The sequence below is a fragment of the Bos grunniens genome, chromosome X (assembly GCF_055505025.1).
Source record: "Bos grunniens cultivar Pamir isolate PY7600 chromosome X, Bosgru_T2T1.0, whole genome shotgun sequence".
In the NCBI taxonomy this organism is placed as follows: domain Eukaryota; kingdom Metazoa; phylum Chordata; class Mammalia; order Artiodactyla; family Bovidae; genus Bos; species Bos grunniens.
In genome coordinates this window covers 5,591,099-5,618,783 of record NC_141194.1, presented here as the reverse complement: position 1 = coordinate 5,618,783, position 27,685 = coordinate 5,591,099, and the positions used below count along the sequence as shown (strand labels likewise).

The window sequence follows — 27,685 nt, the reverse complement described above, 5'->3', positions numbered from 1 at the left end:
CCACAAAACCAGCTGGAAGATTCTGAAGACACAGTAAGTTTTCAGGGCAAGTCAATAGGGAGTTTTAAAGTGAAGGGAGCTATGCAATCTGATTTATGTTTTTATAGACAACTAGGGACATGGAAGAAAGCTGAGCACTGAAGAATTGATGCCTTTGAACTGTGGTGTTGGAGAAGACTCTTGAGAGTCCCTCAGACTGCAAGGAGACCAAACCAGTCAATCCTGAAGGAAATCAGTCCTGAATATTCATTGGAAGGACTGATGCTGAAGCTGAAACTCCAATACTTTGGCCACCTGATGTGAAGAACTGACTCGTTAGAAAAGAGCCAAAGATTGAAGGCAGGAGGAGAAGGGGATGACAGAGGATGAGATGGTTGAATGGCATCACTGACTCGATGCACATGAATTTGAGTGAACTCCAGGAGTTGGTGATGGGCAGGGAAGCCTGGCATACTGCAGCCCATGGGGTCGCAAAGAGTGTTGGACCTGACCGAGCGACTGAACAATGACAACAAGAGATGTGGAGGGCTTCCCTGGTGGCTCAGTGGTAAACAGTCTACCTGCCAACACAGGAGACATGGATTCAATCCTTGGATGGGGAAGACCCCCTGGAGAAGGGCATGGCAACCCACTCCAGTATTCCTGTGTGGAGAATCCCATGGACAGAAGAGCCAGGTGGGCTACAGTCCATAGGGTCACAAAGAGTCAGACAGGACTTAGTCGCCAAACAACAATAAACCACCAGGGACATAGAGGACATTTAAATGGACACCAGTAACTGAAGGTGCCAATGGGAGAAGCTTCTATGCTGCATGGTTCCAGTCGCAGGATATTTTGGAAAAGACAAAACTATGGAGATGGTAACAGAATCAGTGATTGGCACTGATTAAGGCGGGGTGGGGAGTGAAGGATGAAAAAGTAGAGTACAGAGGATGTTTAGGGGCAGTGAAAATACCCCATGATATTGCACGAAAGGATTGCTGTCATTGCTGTAGTTCAGTCAGTCCTGTCCGACTCCTTGCAACCCCATGGACTGCAGCCCACCAGGCTCCTCTGTCCATGGGATTTCCCAGGCAAGAATACTGCAGTGGGTTGCCGTCTCCTTTTCTGCGGGACTCTTCAGTGAACACAGAACAATACATGTTGCTATACATTTGTTGGTTCTTGTAGAATATACAAAACCAAGTGTGGACCCTATGGTAAACTATGGACTTTGGGTGACTGTGATGTGTCAATGTAGGGTCTTCCCTGGTGGAAAAAATAAAAGTACCATTTTGATGATCAGTGCTGATCCAGAGGAGGCCATGGATGTTTGGGGTTGGGGCATGGATAGGTAGGAAACCTCTGTTGCAGCCTCTCAATCTTCTTGAAAAGCTTTTCCTAAACACAGTCATTAAATAAATATCAGCAGGGCTGCTGCACAGTGAATGAGAACAGGGGAAGCAGAGAAACTGTTGAGTTGTCCACTGCAGGGTGCCTTGGGCTAGTTGGTAAAGATGAAGTTGGATAGGAGCGTTGCTGCTGCTGCTGCTGCTGCTGCTAAGTCGCTTCAGTCGTGTCCGACTCTGTGCGACCCCATAGACGGCAGCCCACCAGGTCCCCCGTCCCTGGGATTCTCCAGGCAAGAACACTGGAGTGGGCTGCCATTTCCTTCCCCAATGCATGAAAGTGAAAAGGGAAAGTGAAGTCGCTCAGTCGTGTCCGACTCCTAGCGACCCCATGGACTGCAGCCCACCAGGCTCCTCCGTCCATGGGATTTTCCAGGCAAGAGTACTGGAGTGGGGTGCCATCGCTTTCTCCAATAGAAGCGTTAGGTAGCTAGAAAAGGAAAAAGGAATCTGAGATGACGGTGACCAGCAGAACCACAAAGAAGGGCAAACAAAGCAACGAGAAAGCCCTCCAAGAATGGAACCTGCAGCCCGGGGTGAAGACCTCGGAGGGAAAACATGCCCGACACGCCCCCTTCCCTGACTGGCCTTGAGGGTATGCCTTATTTGCATTCCCTTCCCTGATTGGTCAAGGCTACACAGCCCTCTTCCCTGCTTGGCCTTGAACATAAGACTTATTTGCATTCCTTTCGCTGATTGGTCAAGGGTACACGCCCCCTTTCCTGAATGGCCTTGATCATATGCCTTATTTGCGTTCCCTTCCTTGGTTGGTCAAGGGTACACGCCCCTTTCCCTGACTGGCCTTGAGCGTATGCCTTATTTGCATTCCCTTCCTTGGTTGGTCGAGGGTCCAAGCCCTGTTTTGCATGGGGCAGAATTGATTAGGCTTACTTAGGAGAGGGAACAAAGGACATAAATAGTGAAACATAAGATGGGGGAGGTTGGTCCTCTCTCATGGTTCAAGAGAGTGCAGTTTGCTACTTGCTTAATAAACCCTGCCTGCTTGAACCGTCCTTGTCTGGCATTTCAATTGCTGCAACAAGACAAGAACTGAAGGAGAAAACCTGACCCGAGAGAAGGATGTGGCTTTGCTCTGCCCGATGTCATGTGGCAACCTTTATAGGAAAGGAGTTTGGGGGAGAATGGATACATGTATATGTATGGCTGGATCCCTTCGCTGTCCTTCTGAAACACAACACTGTTAATCAGCTATACTTTGATATAAAATACAAAAAATTTTTTTAAAAGGACATGGCTTTGAAAGATGCTCTAGAGTTCTTGCTGACAGAATCTGTTGGTGAAAGGATATAATTTCAGAACACCTCTTACACACTGCACCCCCATTAAGCTTCTACACAACGCTTTTGTTAGAACCTACTCGGCCAGCTCGCTGGGGTCATTCTCTGAATTCACAGTCATTTTTGTCTTATAACTGCTATGGGACTGAGAGGCCAGGCTTGACAGCTAAAAGGCAGAAATAATCACCAAATGCCAGCTGCTAATTTCTTTTGGACATTAATCTTCTGTGGGTCCCAGACAAGGGGCAGGCAACCCAGGGCATTGTAGGAAATTCCCACAGGGAATTATACCACCCACTCTTACATTCTCCTCTGAAGGCATGTGAATGATGAGGGAGTCCCCTCACTCCAAAATAATTCATTCAGAACTTTTATCTACAGAGACCACACTGCCTTGCCCAACAGCAGAAGAATAATACTGAAATCTGAACTTGGCATGTCATAGATGTTCATCTAGTTATAAAAATACACCTTTTAAACTTTCACTGGTTAACAAAGCATTTTGAAAGGGTGGAATGATTACCAGAAAAGAAAAATGAGCACGCCCACAGCTGGCCATAACACTCAATTTTCCCACATTCACTAATCCCACAGGTCACCTCCATCTGCAGGTTTGAGAAGCCTGTGCTTTTTGAACACCAGGCAAGGTTGTCATTTACTGAGGTCCACCCTCCAACCGTCTCTTCCAGATGTTCAAGTTCATCCCACGTTGGAACATGCCATTTCCCCTGTTACAGTCCGTTTTCTCCATCTTGGCTTAGTGATCAATGTTTCAGGAATCCAGATGGAACTTTTTTTTTTTAGGAAATTATTCCTTTTAATTCTGTTAGTGAGGACCTTCCTGTTTTGTTTCGTTACAAGAGCATTTCAGTTTTAAATCGAGGCATGGAGCCCGGAGAACAAACAATCAGAACACGAATGTCTATGCATAAGCCAAGGTCAAAATTATTGCATGATCCTCACGCCGTTAAGTGAAGAAAAGGCAGGTGTGTGACTTGAAATGAATTCAACTTCTCACCCCCTTAGCAGTTGCACTTTACTGTCAGGGTTACTAGTTACAGAGTTAGGAGGAATTTGAATGCAGGGGATCCAATAATAAACTATCTAAATGAACAGAGAAGAACTTCTACTCACTGCAGCTTGATGAAGACAACAGAAAAACACAACCCCATTTGAATTTCATCCTCACCAATCAGTGATGCTGAACCAAAGCATGGGGGGAGTGGAGTGTACCAATGAACCAGAGTAGATAATTACAAGCCAACAAAACCCCAAAGCCCACCAGGGAATGACAAATGAGCAATTTTCTAACTTCCATTGGCCTTTCAGATGTTGATGGTTAGCTGAAACACCCCACAGTAAAGAAGGACATTCCTCAAAATACAAGTATTCTCTGGAGCCTCAGCAGGGGCCGGGAGGAAACCGAGGCTTTGTCTCACTTTTATCTCATGTCCTCAACAAGCCAGGCTGCCAGGGGCCTGACTTTGAACATCCTTAAAAATCTCTGAGATTTCTCTCATAACTTCCACTCCTTGTAGAAAGGACGGTTCCAATGCCATGCAAAGGAATACTCTTACCGCACTGTGAAATCATCTATTCAACTGTTTACAGACTGAGGCATAGTTTGACTTAGAGTGAATTGTACAACCCATAAGAATACAGGGGTTTCCTTGGTGGCTCAGATGGTAAAGAATCTGCCTGCAATGCAGGAGATCCAAGTTCGATCCCTGGGTCGGGAAGGTCCCCTGGAGAAGGGAATGGCAACGCTCTCCAGTATTCTTGCCTGGAGAATCCCATGGACATTGGAGTCACCACAGAGGTCTGGCTGGGCTACAGACCTTGGGGTCGCAAAGAGTCAGACACAACTGAGCGAGTAACAGTTTCACGCTTTTAAGAATACAGCTCTACGATCTTCACCTGCACAAATATGAGATAGATTACAATTCAGAATGGTCTCTTCATCTTGACAAATTTCCCTCTCCTGACATACTTAAGTGTATCCAAGATAACCTCGAGTCTCAGCTTCATCATCAGGGGTCAGTTTAGACTTGTTTTAAATTTTGCACAAACATTTCCAAAGCACAGTAACCCATGTATAGCCAGACATGTAAAAATATTCCTGCATGTAAACATCTGGATTTATATTAGCCCACACACGAATGTATGCATATGCCTCCCACCTAATCCATGACCACATGGACCCATGTACCTCCTGACTGGCACTTGGCAACCGTCCCTGCAGAGACTGAGAAATCCGGCCCCTACCACCCACTTACCCATTTGTTGTTATTTAGTCGCTCATGTCTGACTCTGTGCGACCCCAAGGACTGTAGCGCTCCAGGCTCCTCTGCCTGTGGGCTTCTCCAGGCAAGAATACTGGAGTGGGTTGCATTTCCTCCTCCAGGGGCAAGATCTTCCCGACCCAGGAATTGAACTCACATCTCCAACGTCTCCTGCATTGGCAGGCGGATTCTTTACCACTGAGCCACCAGGGGAGCCCCACGACCTCTATAGCTACTGTTGAGGTCCAGTATACACATACTGCCTGATCACTGCAACAGACCATTCACCACTCACAGTGTGGGCTAGACCTTGAGCAACCTGTGCCCATGCAGCTGCTTCTGCCTTTATTCACAGAGTCTCTGCTCTTTCCCGAGGTTACTGACCTCAGCTCTTTCCCTCTGCACCTCCTTCACCCAGGTATTTTGTGCACGGTGTTTGCAACCCAGACTCTTTCACCACACTCTGCATTCTATCCCCAATCCTCTAACTTAGGTGACTCCGAAAAGTACTGCCCACGTTTGTTATCTGTGCTGTAAACTTTGAGAGATTTTGCAAATTCCTTGTGCTATGTATCATATGAGGCTCTTTCACCTCATGTAAAGGGCTTGAAAGTCAAAAGTCGCTCAGTCGTGTCCAACATTTTGCGACCTCTTTTGGAATTCTCTAGACCAGAATACTGGAGTGGGTAGCCATTCCCTTCTCCAGGGGATCTTCCCAACTCAGGGATCAAACCCAGGTCCCCCGCATTTCAGGCAGATTCTTTACCAGCTGAGCCACCAGGGAAGCCCAAGAATATTGGAGTGGGTAGCCTATCCCTTCTCCAGGGCATCTTCCTGACCCAGGAATCGAACCGGGGTTGCCTGCATTACAGGTGGATTCTTTACCAACTGAGCCATCAGGGAAGCCCCGTAAAAGGCTTGGACATCACCTAACTAATCAGTCTGCACCCTCCAGCCCAATCTGTAGAGCACAAATGTTCGACCACCTCTAACCATCCCTTCTCCAGAATGCCACACAAGTGGAATCACACAGAGAATGGATTCTGTGAAGACTGGCTCCCGCATCAGCAATATGCATTGAAGATTTCTCCACTTCTTTTGTGATCTGCTCACTTACTCTGTTTTCATGTTACTGAATCATATTCCAACCAGTCCATCCTAAAGGAAGTCAGTCCTGAATATTCATTGGAAGGACTGATGCTGAAGCTGAAACTCCAATACTTTGGCCACCTGATTCAAATAACTATTTGAAAAGAGCCCAATGCTGGGAAAGATTGAAGGCAGAAGAAGAAGGGGATGACAGAGGATGAGACGGTTGGATGGCATCACTGACTCAATGGACATGAGTTTGAGTAAGTTCTGGGAGTTGGTGATGGACAGGGAGGCCTGGCGTGCTGCAGTCCATGGGGTTGCAAAGAGTTGGACATGACTGAGCGACTGAACTAAACTGAACTGAATTACATCCCATGCTCCACCAGAGTTTCCTCATCTACGAAATGACATCTTGATCATTTCCAGCTGTGTGTGAATTCAAAGTAAAGCTGATACACATGTTTGTGTGCAAGTCTGTGTGTGTGTGGACATTTTCAGGTCAGTGGGGCACATATTCAGGAGCTTGACTGCTGGACTGTACTGGTGGCCAACGTTTAGCTTTCTCAGAAACTGCCCAAGTGTGTTTCAAAGTGCGTTTTGCATCTCCTCCCCGTCAATGAATGAGATTTCCTATTTCTCCACATAGTCTCCAGCAACTGGTGGTGGTGTTTTCTTTTGGTGGGGGGCAGAATTTATTCTGTTTTGTTTTAACTATTCTAATGGTGTGGAAATAACTCATAATTTTAATTTTTAATTCCCTTTAAAAAATACATTTAATATCCTTTTAAATGCTTATCTGGCAGCTATATATTATTTTGTTGATAAGCCTGTTCAGTTTTTTTCTTTTCTTTCTGATTTTGACCTGAGTTGTTTGTGCTGTTGTTGACTTCTACGAGTTCTTTGTATATTTGGACACAACTCCTTCATATGTGTTTTGTAAATACTTCCTTCTGGTCTCTGTCATATATTTTCGATTCTTCTAATAGTGCAGTTCCTTATTTTAAGGAACTCTTATTTTCTTTCTTTGATGGGTCATTCTTTTTTGGGTGTATGTAGAAATTGGTTGCCAAGCCAGAGGTTATCTAGATTTTTATCGTATGTGATTTTCTAGCACGGTTAAAGTTTTGCATTTTGCATTTAGGTCCAAGGCTCCATTCTGAGATGGTTTTGGAAGGGGTCACTTGTCAAAGGCCGAGAGACCAAGTTCCCCTTTGTTGTATATGCTTACTCCCCCATTCGTGTCTGACTCTTTCTGACCCCATGGACTGTAGCCCACCAGGCTCCTCTGTCCAAGGGATTCTCCAGACAAGAATACTGGAGTGGGTTGCCATGCCCTCCTCCAGGGGATCTTCCCAATCCAGCTCTTCCACATTGCAGGCGGATTCTTTACTGTATGAGCCACAGAGGATGAGATGGTTGGATGGCATCACCGCCTCAACGGACATGGTTTGAGTCAACTCCGGGAGTCAGTGATGGACAGGGAGGCCTGCAGTCCACGGGGTCACAAAGAGTCGGACACGGCTGAGCGACTGAACTGAACTGAACAGACATACAACTTTACAATCAGACTAAAAAACATGGCAATGTAGACTTTAGAAGGGTAAATTATTTCTCCTGTTTCCCCAGCCATAAAAAAAGAACGAAATAATCCCATTTGCAGCAACATGGATGGATCCAGAGATTGTCATACTGAGCGAAATCAGTCAAAGACAAACATCAGATGATATCACATGGACGTGGACTCTTAAAAAAGGCTACAAAAGAACTCATTAACTAAACAGAAATAGAGTCACAGACACAGGAAACAAACTTAGGGTTTCCAGGGATAAAGAGCAGAGGGATAAACTGGGACAGTGGGATTGACAGTGAAAGTGAAAGTCGCTCAGTTGTGTCTGATTCTCTGTGACCCCATGGACCATAGCCCACCAGTCTCCTCTGTCCATGGGATTCTCCAGGCAAGAATACTGGAGTGGGCTGCCATGCCCTCCTCCAGGGGATCTTCCCAACCCAGATCCTCTTCCCATTTAGGTTATTATAGAATATTGGGCAGAGCTCCTTGTGCTGTACAGTAGCTCCAGTCCACTGGGTTTTTCATTATACGTTTCCCATGGTATCTCAAGGTCGCATCTGGAAAAGTCAGAGTTCTAAAACGGTTGACGATTTCATAGCAGCATCCTAAAACTGCCGCTCCAGCGCCCATTTGCATCAATAAAATCGTCCCGTCACCCTCTCCACGGCCGCTCCACCACAGCGATCCCAGTCGCTGTCACGCGGGCAGACCTGACCCTGTGTGCCTTTGGCCACTCCCTTCTCCTCTGGCCTTCCTGGCTCCGTCGCCAGGAGGATGAAGAGAACTGAACAGGTCTACAAGCGCAGCACATCTCGATAAACTACAAACGAAGTTTGAACACAGGGTCAGGTCTGCCCGCGTGACAGCGACTGGGATCGCTGTGGTGGAGCGGCCGTGGAGAGGGTGACAGGACGATTTTATTGATGCAAATGGGCACTGGAGCAGCAGTTTCAGGATGCTGCTATGAAATCATCAACTGATTTAGAACTCTGACTTTTCCAGATGCGACCTTGAGATATCATGGTCGTTTGGTCCAGATTCTTGCATTATGCGAAATGGAACACTGGGTTCTGTTTTGCATGCTCCAACCCAGAGGTTCCTTCAGTTGCTTCTCTACTTGCATTTTCTGTTCCTCTGAGTCCGATGAGTTCTGAGCAGGCCTCAGAGAACAGCCATGTGTCCTAGCGTGGGTTTCAACATCTCCAGGCTTTGCAAAAGTCTCGACAGAACTCATATATATATATAAAACAGGTCAAGTCCGAGTTCTTCCAGTTTCAGTCAAGTTGGGACAAGGTCTCTTCCACGGCTTTTCTGTTCAACAAGGGGCTTCCTTCTTGCTCAAGAGTCACAGATGATGCGGAACCAGCAGTTTCAGATGCTTTTAGTTTGGGGTAAAAGATAAGTGAGTGGTCAGAGATTCTGGCGTGTTTGTTGGCATGAACAGAGGTGGAGTGTAGAAAGATAAGAAACAGGGGGTAAGGGTAGTGTTTGCATTTTGGGGCTCAAAGCAATCTCTTTCACAAGATGAAGTTCAAGAGACAACTTCTCTTTACCAACTGATCTTTCATTTTCTAAGACTTGTTTGCCAGACTGGGTGGTGAATCCCAGTGATGAGTGAAGTCACATCACATGGGCTCTATTCCAGGACAGGTTTGCAATGGGAACAGCAATGCCTGGAAAACAGGTGTTATCTAACACTTGATATCAAGATCCCCTGGAGGAAGGCATGGCAACCCACTCTAGTATCCTTGCCTGGAGAATCCCATGGACAGAAAAGTTGGTGGGCTATAGTCCTTAGGGTGAGAAAGAGTTGGATACGACTGAAGCAACTTAGCATATGGCACAACGCTTTATAAGGGGTGATATTAAACATAGATATAATTAAATTTGGGGCTTCCCTGGTGGCTCAGATGGTAAAGAATCTGCCTGCAAAGCAGGAGACCCGAGTTCAATGCCTGGGTCAGGAAGATGCCCTGGAGAAGGGAAAGGCAACCAACTCTAGTATGCTTGCCTGGAGAATCCCATGGACAGAGGAGCCTGGCGGGCTACAGTCCATGGAGGGCGCAAAGAGTCAGACACGGCTGTGCGAACTAACAGTTTCAGTTCTCATAATTAAATTTGCTGACAAAGCTCTGGGCCAAAAGCCTGCTTTGAAGATGACACGAAACAGCCTTTTGAAAGATGCCACAACCCACATAATGCTTTGTGGGTTACACGTGATGTTATTGATAGGACATGGATGTGAACACACGTTGGACACACAGCAGTGTAGTCCAATCCCTGCCATTCCTACTTCCTTAAATACGGGCCGTATCCCGACGTGAGGAAATGATGCACTGTGTGGATTTTGACTGCGTGGGAGAAGCCGGGGGATATGACATAGTGGAGATGCTTCACAGACAGTTTCCGGACTGTGCTACACCGCCTCTGACATGGGGAACTCCCCGCCAAAAACACAAGAGTCTAACATCTGCCACCAGATACTGTCTCATTTGCACCGTCCCACTCATCTGACCACACTGAAAGAGATTCTATCCCGCTTCGATCTGCCCCATTCTCAAGCTGAAGTTGAGCGTGGTCAACAGAGAAACAATCAGAGCCTTTAATGAACGTGTGAGCAACCAGACATCATGAAGTTGGAAGAAGAGTTGTTTCCAATGATATTAATATAAAAAGAGAGATTGATTTACGAGAAAGTGTATATACATACATACACACACACGTGCATATATATTCAAAAAGTACACTGCACATCTGGTAAAATTTTTTTTTAAAGTTATTCCTCCAATATGTCAGCTGGGAAATAACCATCGTAGGAAATGTCAGTATCTGCCTTGCCAGACCCTTCCTGTGTTCTCAGGAGAGATTTCTCTGCCAGGAAACCAACAGATGTGAAGAAGCATGACATGACAAGGTTTGACGTGATGGCCGTGAACTCACAAATTAGGGTCCTGTGGTCTAAAGAGCAATGTAATTTATTTCCATATTATGGCACGAGTGGCCTTCATTTTCAGCCGGATAACTTCCATTAGACTCTACACTGAGACCTTCGGGGGAAAACAATGCCAGCACCTATTAGCTGAATTACCCTGTTGACATATTTTATACTCATAGGACACAAACTATTTGCTTGGTGGCACTGGGATACATGAAGCTGAGTGGCTTTCACCTGCTGAGAGGGATACTGTTACTGTTGAAAATCAGGTGTCGTGTGGCATCTGCGAGGCTTCCACCCTAAAAGATAGTAAAATTCAGTAGGAGCAAGTTTCAGTTTTTCCCCTAACAAGCAAATAAAGCAGGCACTTAAAAATTAGTGCCTTTGTAATACTGCCCTTGGTTCTGTGTTTAATGCTTCCTGCCAGCTCCCTTTAATGTATATAACCTTTCAGTGTCTTAAACAAATGAGATTTTTCTCTAATGTAATTTGTATGACGAGGAAGTGGTATGAATATAATTTGCCACAGTAAGAACGGAAAACATAGGTTACATTATAGAACAGACATCAACAGCACGTTCTACCAAATGAAGAGGCAGACAGCAACTTACTAAAGAGCTAACAACAATTAAGACACAGGAGGGAACACAGGTATGAAGCCAAAGAGACGCAGGTATTCACAATCTTTCCTTGAAGTGGCCAGCGTGTACGTATTTCGGAGGAAACCAGGTCTGCTGAAAACCACCGTTTGGAATATTACAGTTGAGCCTACAGGACGGCAAAAGCTTTTCCAGTGGCTGTGCTGTAAACCGTGCCAAAAAACGAGCCCGGCTTCAAAGGTACCTGAGAACTACGCCATATGTTTGAAGTTCAAAAAACAACGGGTATATTCATTTCTACAAAGTCGTCATTTAAGGGAAAAGGTTAGTTTTTTCATCCTGTTGCCATCCAGGAACTTCAAAATGTTCAAATGCATAGCCAAAAAAAAAAAAAAAATCTGATTGCAGCTTTATAGACATGAGTTAGGACTTGGATGCTACTTTTAGGCAAGTTCTGGTGAATGAAGTATTTCTGTCGAAAACTTGTTTCAACAAACGAAGGAAGACATCATTATGAGATATTCAGGCGCTATTTATTTGGAGGTGAAAAATATAGTTCTTGCTCCCAATGAAACATTACCTGACTACGTACGCGTCCCTTCCATCTTTCTCAGTGTAATTAAACAGGAAGGATACAAAATGAAACAAGCATTGGGAAGCACCCTTCTCTAATATTTATAAAACAGAAGCAAAAGATATAGGCAGATTAAATTTTGTAAATAATGTAAGAATAAGGTTTGCCAAATATAATTTTAAGGGGAGGGGGAAACGTTGATTGCAGGAGGAGAAGGGGGTGACAGAGGATGAGGTGGTTGGATGGCATCACCGACTCGATAGATGTGAGCCTGAGCCAACTCTGGGAGGTACCAAAGAACAGGGAATCCTGGCATGCTGCAGTCCATGAGGTCGCAAAGAGTCAGACACAACTTAGAGACTGAACAACAACAAGAAAGCTGATTGCCCTTTGCTATCTACATGCAGTCACCGATGTTTAAAATGTAAAGTAGGAACCGGATTCACTGACGGATGATCTAGAAACCTGTGTCCCCACGGCCTGGAATCAGGTTCCCCTCTGATACAGAACACGGAAACGTGAAAAAAAAAAAGAGTCGTACTTCCTTTTGGTCACACCAACCAAGCATGTTCCATGAGGGAGAGGATGGGAAGAGTGTGAATACCCTGAAGTCTGCCTCCTAGAGTTTATGACTGTATTTGACAGGCCATCCATCTTAACCTAAATGGTCTAATTCATTTCAGAAGTGTCCAAATTTACATTCTCCCCTGGGACGGAAAGAACTAAAACTTCTGGATAAAATAAGACTTGGCTTTAAGGCTTGTGGGGAAAAAAAAAAAAAAATATGCTTTAGGCTCCACTGAGAGTTCAAACTATTTTTGAAATGTGTTCGGTTCAGCCAACTCTGAGATACAGTGTGCCAAAATCAAAATTCCCTTCACTCTGAACTCCAGAGGATTTTCAGGAAATTTGAATCCTATGGCTATTGTTCATTCCTTTGCTCAACACATCAAATAGTTCTTTTTATAAGCTACTTGATGCCCCAAAATTGTTCACGTCGGATTTCTTACAGACAGACGGCCACAAGTGCCAGGAATCTATCAAATTTGGCACCCAATATTTGGGATTTGGTTTATATTTTCTACCTGCTTGGAAATTTTGATGTTGGCCCCCAATTTTTTTCTTTACTCGGTCTGCTTCTCTTCAAAACCCTTTCTATGTACCTAGATGTCTGTTCTTATTATCTGTAAGTTAAGTGAAAAACACAAGCAAAATAAAAACATAAGCAGAATACCAAAGTCAATCCAGAAATGCAAATTGCAATAAAAATACAATGTAAGGAATAAAGAAAGAAACCTTCATCCAGTATCTTTTACACTGAATGCTAAAAGATGCTGAAGCATCTCTGTGGATGTGTTATTTTCTTGATTTAAGGAAATGGCAACCCACTCCAGTGTTCTTACCTGGAGAATCCCAGGGACAGGGGACTCTGGTGGGCTGCCGTCTATGGGGTTGCACAGAGTCGGACACGATTGAAGTGACTTAGCAGCAGCAGGAGCAGCAAGGACCTAGATGGTGAACAATGTATCCATGACATACTTGTAGCTATATAATGACGAATCATCACTTAAAATCATGAAGTCCTAACACCACTGAACCCTTTGCAGACCTCTGTAATTTTTAGCTGCTTATAAATGATTTGGTTCTTGCGTCAACTGTGAGGAGGCGAGGATTTGCACTGTGACCCACAAAGGAGGAAATCAGATAAGAGGAACGTGCCCCCATCCATGGAGAAAACACTGCAGGGCAAGAGTCCCGAGGGTCACGCTCCCCACTGCCCTTAGCAGAGGAGCCTGGAACCAGACTTGCATCCAAACCAGGAAACCATGGCTGTGGACTCGCGAACATGAAGCAGCGTCTTTGCATCACGTTATTGTCTACGAGTCAATACATCATTGTCTCCATCTGTAATAACAGCAGGAGCACTCACTTGTGAGCACTTGCCACAGGCCAAGGACTGTTCCCCTGAGCTTTCATTTCGTGGGCTCCATTTTCACAGCAATCCCACCTGAAGGTATATGCTATCCCTCTTTTGCAAATGACAGTACAGCCACAGAGAGCTTCAGACACTGGTCTGAGGTTACACGGCCAATAAGAGGTAAGGATGGCTTCTCCCAGAGTTTGTGCTTGGAACTGCTGTGCTAGTCCTCTGCAGGAGAGTGGTCTTCTGAGGGCTAAAACAGGTTAAGAAATTGCAAGAGCTGAAGGAAATGTATGGTCCAGGGGTTAACAGTCTGCTTTGCAATGCAGGGGACACTGGTTCAAATCCTGGTCTGGGAAGATCCCTCCTGCTGCACAGCAACTAAGCCCGTGCACCACAGGTCCTGAAACTTGTGCCCTAGGGCCCAGGAGCCACAGCTCCAGAAGCCCGTGAAACACCTACAGCCCATGATCCACAAAAAGAGAGACCACCGCCATGGGAAGCCTGCACACCACACCCCACAACCAGAGACAGCCAGCAAAGCAATGAAGATCCAGCAAAAAAAAAAAAAGAAAACCAATTAAAAAAAGAGACTTGACTTATGGACCTGGGGAGAAGCGGGGGGAGGGTGAGATGTATGGAGAGAGTATGATGGAAACTTACGATGTCATATGTAAAATAAGATAGCCAATGCGAATTTGCTGTATGGCTCAGGAAACACAAACAGGAGCTCTGTATCAACCTAGATGGGTGGGATGCGGCAGGGAGATGGGAGGGAGGTTCAAAACGGAGGGGATACATGTATACCTATGGCTGATTCGTGGTGAGGTTTCACAGAAAACAGTAAAATTCTGTAAAGCCATTATCCTTCAATACAAAAAGAAATTTAAAAAAAAAAAAAAAGGAAAAGTAAGTATGTGGGCATTTTCTTACCTCCTTCAAAGAGAAGCGATCAACTGTGAATGTTCTGATGTAATTATGTTGACACGCACAGCTACACATACACCTGTGTTGACTTCCAGTGAAATGATGTCATATATACCGGAATCCTGTGTAAATGCAAGAGACAGCGTCTACAATCCTGTTATTCTAGGTAACGACAAACATTGAGAATGGTGGTCTTTTCTTAAGGAAGGGATCGATCCTCCAAAGCTGACAAAGCAGAGAAACTCCTTCGGTGAAGAAAACAAAGCAGACGTTAGACAGGGTGCCGCACTCAACGCGAGATGAGAAAAGAGCCTCCGCCTGTAAACATCCGCCAGGCGGAAGGCGCCAGGATCCCACTCCCCTTCCCGGCACGCATTTGTTTCTTCTCCACCCCGGTAAAGAGAAACTGAACAGGCGTCTTGCGATGATCAACAATTAAGCCCATGTACTTCTAAAGATATCTTGGGATTCATCACCAAATTGCCTGATGCAAATTTAAAAATAAAAGAATACTCTTCTTGCTTCGGAAGCGACTAACTGTACACATCACGCTGGGAAGAAACTTGACGTTTTCAACAAAAGTGATTTTTTTCCCCTCCTGGAGTCAGCATTTTGTCACTTCTCCCTCTTTTTACCAGGCAGAGGATTTCAGTTCCATCCACTCTTCCGTGTCCTCTGCCTCTGGCTCACCCTTTTTTCTCATTTCTCACAGTGGCCGTATGCTATTGTGTTAATTTCAGGTACACTATGCAGGGATCTGACATTTGCATACAATGTGAAATGACCCACACAACAAGCCTACTAACCATCTGTCCCCATGCAAACTTTTCATCATATTTCTTACTGTATTCCTTATGCTGTCAATTATGGCCCCATGGCTTATGCACTGATTGGAGCTCTGTCCCCCTAAATTCCCTTCACCTACATCATCCACCTCTTCCTCCCCTCTGACAGCCATTCATTTGTTCTCTGTACCTGTGACTGTTCCCATTTTGTTGTTTCGTTTTTTGGATTGCACATATGGAGATCCAACCAGTCCATCCTAAAGGAGATCAGTCCTGGGTGTTCATTGGAAGGACTGATGCTGAAGCTGAAACTCCAATCTTTTGGCCACCTGATGCGAAGAGCTGACTCACTGGAAAAGACCCTGATGCTGGGAAAGATTGAGGGTGGGAGAAGAAGGGGATGACAGAGGATGAGATGGCTGGATGGCATCACTGACTCAGTGGACGTGAGTCTCAGTGAACTCCGGGAGCTGGAGATGGACAGGGAGGCCTGGCGTGCTGCGATTCATGGGGTCACAAAGAGTCGGACACGACTGACCGACTGATCTGATCTGATCGAAATACCAATGGTACGTCCCACAGATCTAAGACAAATACTTTTTGAATTATATGGAAACACAAAGACCCCCAAACAGCCAAAACAAACTCGAGAAAGGACAAAATTGGAGGTACAGGCCCCAGTTTGAAACTATAGTGCAAAACTACAGTCACCAAAACAGTATGGTACCAGCACAAAAGCAGACGCCTAGATCAATGGCACAGAACAGACAGCCCAGAAATAAACTCACGCTTATATGATCAAGTATTCTTGCCTGGAGAATCCCATGGACAGAGGATCCTGGTGGGCTACAGTCCACGGGATGGCAAAGAGTCAGACACGACAGAGCAACCACCACATCCACTTTAACTATATGATCAATTAATCTACAACAAAGGAGGCAAGAATATACAACAGGGAAAAGACAGCCTTTTCAATAAATGGTGTTGGGAAAACTGGACAGAGAATCAAACTGGACTTCTCACCCCACATGCAAAAAATCAACTCAAGACGGATTAAAGGTTTAACCTGAAACCATAAAACTACTAGAAGAAAATACGCAGTATGTAATATGTTTTTGGGATACATCTCCTTGCGCAAGGGAAGCAAAAGCAAAAATAAACGAAACTGCATTGAACTAAAAGATTTTTGCACAGTGAAGGAAACCATCAACAAAAGGCAAAAAAGAAAGGCAGCCTACAGAACGGGAGGTGATATTTGCAAATGATACATCCAGTAAAGGTTTAACGTCCAAATATATAAGATCTCATACACTTTGATATTGAAACAAACAAACAAAAAAAAAAGATTTAAGAAAATGGGCAGAGGGACTTCCCAGGTGGCACAGTGGATAAGAATCTGCCGGCCAGTGCAGGTGACACGGATGTGATCCTTGATCCAGGAAGATCCCACATGCCACAGCTACCAAGCCTGCCCACTGAAACTGCTGAGCCTGTGTCCCACAACCACAGAAGCCTGAATGCTTAAAGCCTGTGTTCTGCAAGAGGAGAGGCCACTGTAGTGAGAAGACCCTGCACCAATAGGAAGACCAGCTCCCCACTCACCACAACTAGAGAAAGCCCGTGGAAAGCAATGAAGACCCAGCACGGCCAACGACAAATGCATCAATTAAAATGGACAGAGGACTGCAACAGAGATTTTCCCAAATAAGACAAATGGATGGACAACAGACATGTAGAGAGATGCTCAGCATCACTACTCATCAGGGAAGTGCAGATGAGGCCACAGTGAGAGCTGTGAGAGGGACTACCGTCAACAGCAATAGACGAGCACTGGTGAGGATGTGGAGAAAAGGGGACCCTACGCACTCCAATACTTGGACCACCTGATGCGAAGAACCGACTCACTGGAGAAGACCATGATGCTCGGAAAGACTGAAGGTGGGAGGAGAAGGGGCCGACAGAGGGTGAGATGGCTGGATGGCATCACCGACTCCATGGACATGAGTTTGGGTGAACTCCAGGAGCTGGGGATGGAGAGGGAGGCCTGGTGTGCTGCAGTCTATGGGATTGCAAAGAGTTGGACACGACTGAGCAACTGAACTTAACTGAAACTTTTAGAAGCCCAGGAACCACAGCCCCTGCCCAACCTCGGACACAGATACGAGGAATTTGAAGTATTGGAAGATATCTGACCATTTGGTGACTCAAATATGGCTCACATCTTCAATGGCATAGAATCCCCACAGAACTCTTGGTTTTGAAAGAGCATCATTTAGGAAGGAAATTACACGAGAAGAAACTTTGGAATCTGCTGCTGGGTCTTGTAGGAACTTCGTCTGTTTGACATCTGAGCTTGACGTGCATCACCTAAAGACGACCTAGTACCCGTTTCACACAGTTGCCTGGAAGTTCTGGTACAAATCACATGGTGTTTTAACAAATTGCCAGTGACACTTTTACTTGAGAACTGATGGTTCTGATATAACAGAGAGTGCTGGAGGCTACAAGCAAACCCCACTGAGGGGGAAAAAAACTAACGTGTTTTCTCTGAAGCTCTTATTATCTGCTTGTTTGTGGTTTGCTCATTAGGTGGTTTTGTAAAATAAATCGTGAGCATTCCAGGAAATAATCCCAATACCATGGGACCTTCTTATAAGGAATAATATTCTATGTCCCGAGGCTTTAAAATATAATCCTTTAATTTTTTCCTTGTGTGCTTTTCATAATTTCATGAGAGTTTTATTATTATCATTTTTTTTTTTTGCCCCCTGATGAATGCTCTCTATTCTGAGAAAAGTTACTAAGTGCAACTTTGGCCTCTCTGTGAAGTCATCGTGATGGCCTTTAATCCTCACGGCACCAGAAATAACACAAATGACATATAATTGAACATGACTACTCTAGGGAGAAGCTCTATTTTAAGGATAAACAAAGAGATTAACTCCTGATGTCCAGAGTACGTTCCTGATTGTGTTTCTTATATGTCTGGTATTCAGCCTCAGGCCAAAAAAAATTTTTTTTTCTTTGAGGTGGTAGCATTCAGGGGGGCCTGAATAAAAGCAGCAGCACCCTGTATTGCAACCAGCAATGCTGAACTATGACACCGTGGGGCTGAAGATGGGGGAAAAGCTGTCATCAGCTCAGTCAACCTCCTCCCTGCCCCCCCCAGATGTGAAGGATGGTCACAAGTACCACTTGGGGCTCTCCAGGTAGCAGCTCAGGAAGTCAACTGAGGGCAGCTCTGTTATGGCTCATGTTGGCAAGCTGTGCGCTGGCTGAGACCCTTGGGGGCTCAGCTTGAGGGGGATACACCTGAAGATGTCTCCTTCTTTTCTACACGGTCTCCTCACAAGCCCTGGGCCTCTGCACAACATGGCAGGTGGCTTCCCAATCCACAAGTCCTGAGAGGTCATCCCAAGTGAACCAGAAGAAAAACTGAAATCACTTAGTTGTGTCCGACTCTTTGCGACCCCATGGACTCTAACCTATCAGGCTCCTCTGACCATGAGATTTTCCAGGCAAGAATACTGGAGTGGGTTGCCATTTCCTTCTCCAATGCATGAAAGCGAAAAGTGAAAGTGAAGCTGCTCAGTCGTATCCGACCCTCAGTGACCCCATGGACTGCAGCCCACCAGGCTCCTCCGTCCAAGGGATTTTCCAGGCAAGAGTACTGGAGTGGGGTGCCATTGCCTTCTGTGATATATAATACACATTAATATAAATAATATATATATTATATATATAAATAGATGTATCATATGTATATAAATAGTGTGTGTAGATATATGTACAAACAGCTGCAAATATACACACATTATATACATATACTATACTCTGTATTTGAGAAAAAAATTCTAACAGCAAAAAAATCTTTACCTTGAAAAGTAAGTACTTCACAAGCAGAAGGCTCTATGAAAACTGTGACAGGCACCTGTGCTGAGGAAAGTTATTCTGTGTCCCTAGGTACACAGTAAAGCTTGCTTTCCGGTCGTTAACGGGAAAGTCCGCAGTGCCCATTTCTTCCTTTTCCTTCACTGCCTGTACTAACCAGCTCTTATCTTTGGACTAATGGCTCAAATCTCAATGGCCAGGAAAAATTTTTATAGAATTTTGCCTCTCAACATGTGGGTCAATGTGTGCACTCAGGATTTGCCTAAAAAAAAAAAAAATCAGTAATTCCAAAAAAAACCAAAAAGGCAGAAACAAGATACACTTCTGCATTGTCTTTCCAGAAGAGGTGGGGAAAAGGCTGCCACACTCTTGCTGTCAGGAGCTGCAGGGCCCCGCGCCTCAGGTCACCAACTGCGAACCTGCATGGACTTTGTGAGTCTATCCCACCCACTTTCCGTGAACTGTCACGAGCCAGTTTTCCTTCAACTGGACCTCAGGGCAATTTAATTGCTCCCTCCTCCAGAAAGCACAGGGAGCAGAAAGATGACTGTCTCCAGTGGAGTGAATCCAACATCTGTGCAGACCAACCCCACAGACGGGAAAGGCTCAGATCATAGTTGAGAGCTAAAATACAAACTAAATAAGCAGCTGACACAATCTTAGGACAAAGCTTGATTTTTGGTGATCGCTGATAGTAAAACCTGGGGAAACTTGGAATACTCTCCTAACAGTCATGAACAGAGTAATAGGGAATAACTGTTAAAAAAAAAAAAAAAACCCTCTCCCCTCTGCCCATGAATATACAATAACTTCTTATGTTGCGTCTGGATTCAACTTCCAGAGCATGACATCACTGACAATATGTCATCCCAATGTGCCAACAAAACATTGTCATGTGTTTGCTACTCAGAAAATACGTGCATGGTGAAAGAACAGCTCATGGAACAGACCTGTAATTGTTATTAATGTTCCAACCATAAGAAATACGTCAGCTGTCAGGGAAACGGGAGTCGCTGACTCTCTGTGGGTGCAGGGTCACTGGATACAACTGTTCAACAGCAATGTCTCTGCTTCATGCTGGAGACCAAGCCATATATAGGTAACTCCATGACCACCTTCTTTTCCTTCTTGCCTGTGACCTCATCTCTCTAGTATTTTCTTTTTTCTTCTTCTTCCTCTCAGGCACAAATGTCTGCCTTGTAAGGCTGTCAGGGAGCGTCATAGACAGTAAGAAGTGACTCTGTTCACAGAGCATAGTATCAGAGATTGAAGACCTGAGACCCAAGGTCTCCAGGAGGTAAGGTGGGCAGAGAGGTCAACGATCCAGAAAGTGTCTGTGCTGTCTTATTCCTCAAAGTCCTCTATAAATGCACCCTTTGAATGACTGGCTTGTCCAGCCTAAAGCCTGAAAGCCTAAATCCAGACCCTCCACAATCTGTGTCTACCTGATTCTCAATACCCCAAGCACAGATTGGATGCTCCCAGGTTTAGCTAGTACCACTGAGGATTAGCAAACAGGCAGGCCCAGTGGACTGGAGAGTGTCTCAGTGGCTCAGATGTGGAGGTGGACATTATGGAGCCGGCAGTCAGAGATGAGAGATCAGGACGATCCCTCAAGAGACCAGTGGAGGAGGCTCCGAGGCGTGCCCTGCTGGGGCGGGGGCCGGCTGGAAGCATCCCCCACCACGTCCGGGACTCTCGGTAGCTAACCACCTTCCTAGGAAGCTTCAGCATCGGTGGGGACCCTGACACACGCATGGTCTCACTGGAGTCTCTTCACGTGTCTGCAAGGTCAGCAGAGGCAGAACCACTTTTCTGAGACGAGATGGAAACACCCCACTGTGACTACCCATGGCTTCCCTTGTCCTTGAACCCTGTGTCCACCTCTCTCTGCACCGCCAGGTGGTCAGCGTGCGACATCAGCCAAACTCTGCTGACCCCTGCTCTTGTTCCTTCGCCCAGTACAGAAAAGATGCTATAAGCTGTCTTATCAAAAGAAGGAACGGGAGCAGGGGGGAACTTCCCTGGAGGTCCAGTGGCTGGGGCTCTACCTTCCAATGCAGCCCATGCAGGTTCAGTCTCTGGTCAGGGACCTATGATCCCACACGCTGCGGAGAAACTGAGCCCGTGTAATGTAATTACTGAGCCTGAGACGCCTGTGCCCTGCAACGAACCATCGCACATGCTGCAAGGAAGGTCCTGAGTGCCGCAAAGTAAGGGCCAGCACAGCCAGAGAAATATTCGAAGTGAAGTGAAACTGGAAGTTGCGGAGTCCCATCCTCCTCTCTGCGACCCCATGGACTACACAGTCCATGGAATTCTCCAGGCCAGAATAGTGGAGTGGGTAGCCTTTCCCTTCTCCGGAGGATCTTCGTGACCCAGGAACAGAACTCAGGTCTCCCACATTGCAGGTGGATTCGTTCCCAGCTGAGCCACCAGGGAAGCCCAAGAAGACTGGAGTGGGTAGCCTTTCCCTTCTCCAGCGGATCTTCCCGACCCAGGGATTGAACTGGGGTCTCGTGCATTGTAGGCGGAGTCTTTACCAGCTGAACTATCATGGAAGCCCTAGATAAACACATAACAAAAAACTAAGCGAAACAAGAAATAAGGAATGGAGCCAGGCAGCCAACCAGTTACACAAAGCAGCCAAGCTGAGTCTCAAATTTCTAACCACGCTTTTTTTTTTTAATTAACTGGAGGATAACGGCTTTAGAATGTTGCCTTGGTTCCTCCTGTAGAACAACATGAATCAGCCATACGTATACACATGTCTCCTCCCTCTTGAACCTCCCTTCCCCTTGAGCCTCCCTCCCACCTGCCAAGGTCAACACAGAGCCCCGGGCTTAGCTCCAAGTGCTCTACAGAAGCTTCCCACTAGCTGTCTATTGTCATGTGGGTAGATCAATGCTCCTTCCTTAATTCATCTCACCCTCCCCTTCGCCCTGCAGCGCCCACAAGTCCATTCTCCAATTCTGTGTCTCTCTTCCTGCTGTGCATACAGGTTCATCTGTACTACTGTTCTAGTTTCCACATACATGTGTGAGTATACGACACGTGGGACATCACTGATGGCCCAGGGGTTAGGAATCCCCGGGATTCAAGGGACCTGGCTTCGATCCCTGCCAGGGAACTAACACACCACATGCTGCGGAGGGACGAAGTCCACATACCACACAAATACTGAGCCTGTGCAGCGTAAGCAGAGATCCCCCGTCCCACAAAGAACACCCAACACGGCCACGCAAATAAATATGAAAAACAGTAATTAAGGAAAGAGATGTCCCAGGACATCAGCACATGTTTCCCAGGAGTAAAGTCACCCCTGGCTCAGCTCCAGTGTTGCACACACTCCCCAGCCCCTGTAACCACCGTGTGTGTGTGTGTGTGTGTGTGTTACACTCTGTGTAACGAAGCCTTTTCACAGGTATCTTCCCAGCCTTTCAGACCTTCCTCCTGAGCGTCAGACTCTTCAATCCTCTTTCATAATTCCACTCGGGGATGCCCGAAGCCCTGGAGTGGAGGTTCGACATTCTGCCATGCTGATCCACCTTCTCCCCTAGCGTGTCTGAGCTCCCCTGAGGCTCCAGTCCTCAGTGGACAGTACTTTCATTACCTCCACTTCCCAAGCAGGACCTCTGGGCCTCTCTCCCGGCACTGACCCCAGCACCCAGCCCCTCCTATTTTTCTTCATTAACACAGCAGGGTCTTCCTGTCTCCCTCAAGCTTCTGCAGGCTCTCCTCCCCCGAGGGTGCCCAGCTCCCTCCCTGACTCCCCACCATTCATTCATGCTAAACTTTCATTTGTCCAGCTGTGCCCACAAGGATCTCGTGAAGGTTTCAGTTTGCCTGTGTCTTGGGCATTCCAGGTGGCTCAGATGGTAAAGAATCTGCCTGCTGACATAGGAGACTTGGGTTTGATCCTTGGGCTGGGACGATCCCCCTGGAGGAGGAAAGGATGACCCACTCCAGTGCCCTTGCCTGGGAAATCCCATGGACAGAGGAGCCTGGCGGGCTATGGCCCTTTGGGTCAAAAAAGACTGAGTAACAGAGCACAAATTCACTATCTATGCCTTGCAAGGGCTTCCCTGGTAGCTCAGTTGGTAAAGAATCTGCCTGCAATGCAGGACACCACAGTTCAATTCCTGGGTCAAGAAGATCTGCTGGAGAAGGGATAGGCTACCCACTTTAGTATTCTTGGGCTTCCCTGGTGGCTCAGCTGGTAAAGAATCCGCCTGCAATGTGGGAGACCTGGGTTCGATCCTTGGGGTAGGGAAGATTCCCCTGGAGAAGGGAATGGCTACCCACCCCCGTATTCTGGCCTGGAGAATACCATGGACTGTATAGTCCATGGGGCTGCAAAGAGTTGGACTGAGCAACTTTCACTATGTCACTATGCCTTGCGAATAACCTTCACATTCTCAACAGCTTTCAACGTTGTGACAATAAATTCCAGAGCGTGGTGTGTGAGGCCCTTTCCTAATGTCTCATCGTGTAGCCAGTGATCTATTTACAAAAAAAATCCATCTCTGCATCCCCTTTGAAGCTGTGGACAGAATGTTCCTTCAGCCTGAAAGCCCTCCTCCTGACTCTGTCTCTCCGCTGCCTTCTCCCGCCTAGCTGACTCCTCCGAAACTCAGCTCACCCAGGACACTTCCCAGAGAAAGGTTTCAGTCTACCACAAACCACCCGCAGAGACCGTCTGCTTACTGATTCAGCTGCAACCCCGGGCTCTAAGACCCAGGACCATGTGCTAGTCACTTGATGATTGTTTGTTGTTGTTTAATTGCTAAGTTGTGCCAGACCCTTGGTGACCCCGTGGACTGTAGCCTGCCAGGCTCCTCTGTCCATGGGATTCTCCAGGCGAGAATGCTGGAGTGGGTTGCCATTTCCTTCTCCAGGGGGATCTTCCCAACTGAGGGATGGAACTCACGTCTCCTGTGTCACCTGTCTCGCAGGTGGGTTCTTTACCTCTGAGCCACCAGAGAAGCCCCAAGGGACTGGCAATCAGTGTCATTAAAAAAGCAAAAGTCATCAAATCAGGTCTGCCAAGAAAGCTTGTGTTGCTGGTAGCAATGTCCCTTTCTATAAGAATCACACAGCCATACTAGATCCAAGTGCATTCCTATGCACCTAAGTGGTTTCCCATCCTTTGGAACAGCTTTACAAATGGCCAGTGCTTGACAACAGAAGATCTGAGTGAACACACAGCTGCTGCACCAGGTACAGGGGCACTCTGCTCGGGTGGCTCTGGGCACAGATTCATGGTGCCAAGCTGGCATGACATCAGACACCAGGTCCAGAAGGGGACTGAGGACAGGCATTGCTCGCTACGGTGAAACTGCAGAGCAGGTAGGTCTGGACTCAGGTGGGGCTCTTTCCTGGAAAAGCAGAGTGATCCAGTCCCAACTGGAGTGGCACCTTGTCAACCAAACCCAAAGCTTCAGAAGGTAAAGAAAAAAAAAAAAAAAAAAAAAAAGCCTTCCTGGAGCCCAGGGTTTTTTTCATCCTTGGCACTATGGACAGCTGGGGTCTGGATCATTCACTGGGGCCGGGTTGGAACTGTAAGAAGGACATTTAGCAGCATCGCTGACCACTACCCACTGGAAGCCAGAGGGACCCCCTCCCCTGTCAAGAAAAAATGTCTCTATACACAGCCCCCAGGGAGGGGTGCTAAGTGACTCCCAACTGAGAACTGTGGTTTTATACAGAGTCATTTCTATTCTCAGTACCCACTTACAATCAGATGATCAGCATGTATAAGATCAGACCAGCTAATAAAGGGGAGGATTCGACATACATTGCTGTGACTCTGGGGCTTCCCTGGTGGCTCAGACGTAAAGAACCCACCTGCCAATGCAAGAGATGCGGAGTCAGGAAGATCCCCTGGAAGAGGGCATGGCAACCCACTCCAGCATTCTTGCCTGGAGAATCCCAAGGACAGAGGAGCCTGGCGGGCTGCAATCCATGGGGGTCGCAAAGACTCGGAAACATCTGAGTGACCAAACACACACATGCACGAGCTGTGAGTCTGAAAGACAAAGAGTTTCCAACATCCACCACAGCTCAAGGTGCCTTTTAAACCGTGCACATAATTTTGCAGAAACAAGAGTCGGGACAGTGAGCCTAACGATCACGAAGGCTACATCATCTGTCTTCTTAATAGGCTCCTGTTTTACAGGGGTAACAGCAGTATGGATCACAGAGGGAGGAAGCTGCTTTACTTGACAATGCATAGACCACTCAAAATAAACATTTCTCAGGAGAATCCCTCAGGGATTCTATTTTAAGACAGACAAACTAGTTGCTTTACAGAATAGCGTTCTGCATTCCTTATAAAGAGGGTTATTGCTCTGAATCACATCATCAGCTGTTGACTGGAAAGCATGGGTTCAGGTTTCTCTAGTCTGTTTCGGTGAATGGCCTGAACCGTGATGAAGATGGGTTGCTACGAGATGAGTCTTGGGGCTTGGAACATCACGATCATATGTTATTGCCGTTCAGTGTCTAATTACGAAAATCTTTACATTTCCTTTGCTTGCTTGAGGAAAGACCCTCATTCATTTTTAACTATTCCCATGAACATCTTATGTTAGTTACAAAACATGAAGCAGTTTATCTTAAACGAGACTCAACAATGTTCAGTGCAAAAAACAAAAGCAACATTCAAAGGAGGTTTTTTTTTTTTTTTTTTTGGCTGACTTATTTTAGGTAAAATTACCATCCTCTCTAATATTCTATTTTTTTAACGGAGTAAGCTTTCTGTTCCCTGGTGGGCATATTCTTAAAATGAATACAACACTTCTTTTTCAGTTGTTTTCCCTACATCAATACATATAAATCACATGTGTGTCAAAATGTATTAAAATATGTAAGTGTGTTTTAAAGTCTTTCCTCACAGGTGGGAGACTGAATCCCAGAGATGTGGGTTTTATCTTAAAAGAAAAATTTCCTCCTAACCCAAAGTAGACTGATGCTGTTTCTGGACTGAGGATTACATTTTAAATAGAGTGGGAGACATTTTTACACAGCATAGTCAGAGTACAGGGTGGGCAGGAAGTTGCGGGCACAAGGGTTTTTTTCTAAAGTCATAAAATTAGATGTCTCAGAATCTGCCCATGTGGAGAGAGACAGAGAGACAGAATTGAGGGGCATTAAGGCAGTCAGCATCCCTTTCTGTCTCACACGGCAGCTTGCTCACTGACCAGTGACGTCTGTCTAAGATTCCGGGACCTGCAGAAGAACCACAAGCATTGGGTTAATTTAGACCCTTTCCCCTTCTGACCATGAGCCTGACTGACCGTCAGCTGAGCATCTGCTGGCTTCTGGCCCCTCAGTGGAGGGACGAGAACCTTCGATCTCTGTGTCGGAACTTCCCCACCACGGGACAAGGCACAGCAGAGACAGCCCTGGAGCACCGCGACCAGACACTCGCACATCTGCATGTAAGCAGGTGTGGAAGTGGTCAGGCAGACTCTTCTAGCAGCAAGGGAAGCCTGGCTTCTTGTTCTTAGAAAACCAAGGAGCACTGTGCTTCCAAAATGCACCTGCAGCCCGACACCATGGCCTCGGGGATTGGGCTCCATGAGTCCCAGAAACTGCCGTCTTCCGCCCCGAGCTTTGAGCCCACCCCAGGCTGAGTACTGACCCGGTCCCTGCAGGGCAGGGACCACGCTCTGGCTTTCCCGACCAACACCGTTCATTCCACTACCCTGTGTCTTGTTGACTGTGGTTTCTGACACCACTTATGTCATTGAACAAATCAACTGGCACCGTTATCAACAGCAGTGCTGAGGACTCCCCTGCTGGCTCGGTGGATAAGCATCTTGCCTGCCAGTGCTAGGGGACGTGGGTTCAGAGAGGGTAACAGGCAGGAAGGCCAGGGGTCTCCAAACGGAGGAAATAGGCTGCAAGTGTCAGACATTTGTAATCTCTCTTAAGCGACAGGAGGAAACTAGTGATTTTTTTTTTCCCCTTCTCTATACCAATTTAAAGGAGAAGGCAATGGCAAGCCACTCCAGTGCCCTTGCCTGGAACATCCCATGGACGGAGGAGCCTGATGGGCTCCAGTCTGTGTGATCGCGAAGAGTCAGACACGACTGGGCGACTTCACTTTCACTTTTCACTTTCATGCATTGGAGAAGGAAATGGCAACCCACTCCAGTGTTCTTGCCTGGAGAATCCCAGGGATGGGGGAGCCTGGTGGGCTGCTGTCTATGGGGTCGCACAGAGTCAGACATGACTGAAGAGACTTAGCAGCAGTAGCAGCAGCATACCCATTTAAAAAGAGGTTTCTCTTAAAATACTGTGTTGCCATAATGACACCTGGTTCCACCTGAAGTTAACTTTTCTTAAACCTTGTGTTAACCAACACATTTTTCATATGGAAATGTTTGTCTTAAGCTATGTTAATGTATTATGCATTC

The 27,685-nt window shown here is 46.3% G+C and overlaps 1 protein-coding gene across 12 annotated transcripts in view; it reads right to left on the bottom strand.

The window, feature by feature from the left end:
• The window catches only part of LOC147339722 (uncharacterized), a 496,256-nt gene that overhangs the window by 133,736 nt on the left and 334,835 nt on the right, over window positions 1-27,685 (bottom strand). For 11 of the 12 annotated variants that reach the window (XR_015158987.1, XR_015158985.1, XR_015158988.1 and 8 more), the window contains 2 exons: window positions 14,593-14,708; window positions 13,142-13,246 (listed from right to left, as the gene is read on the bottom strand). The gene's annotated coding sequence lies outside the window, so the exon portion shown is untranslated. Of the gene's footprint in view, window positions 1-13,141; window positions 13,247-14,592; window positions 14,709-25,109; window positions 26,175-27,685 lie in introns of those variants that run through there. The other variant, XR_015159009.1, reaches the window with a different exon arrangement.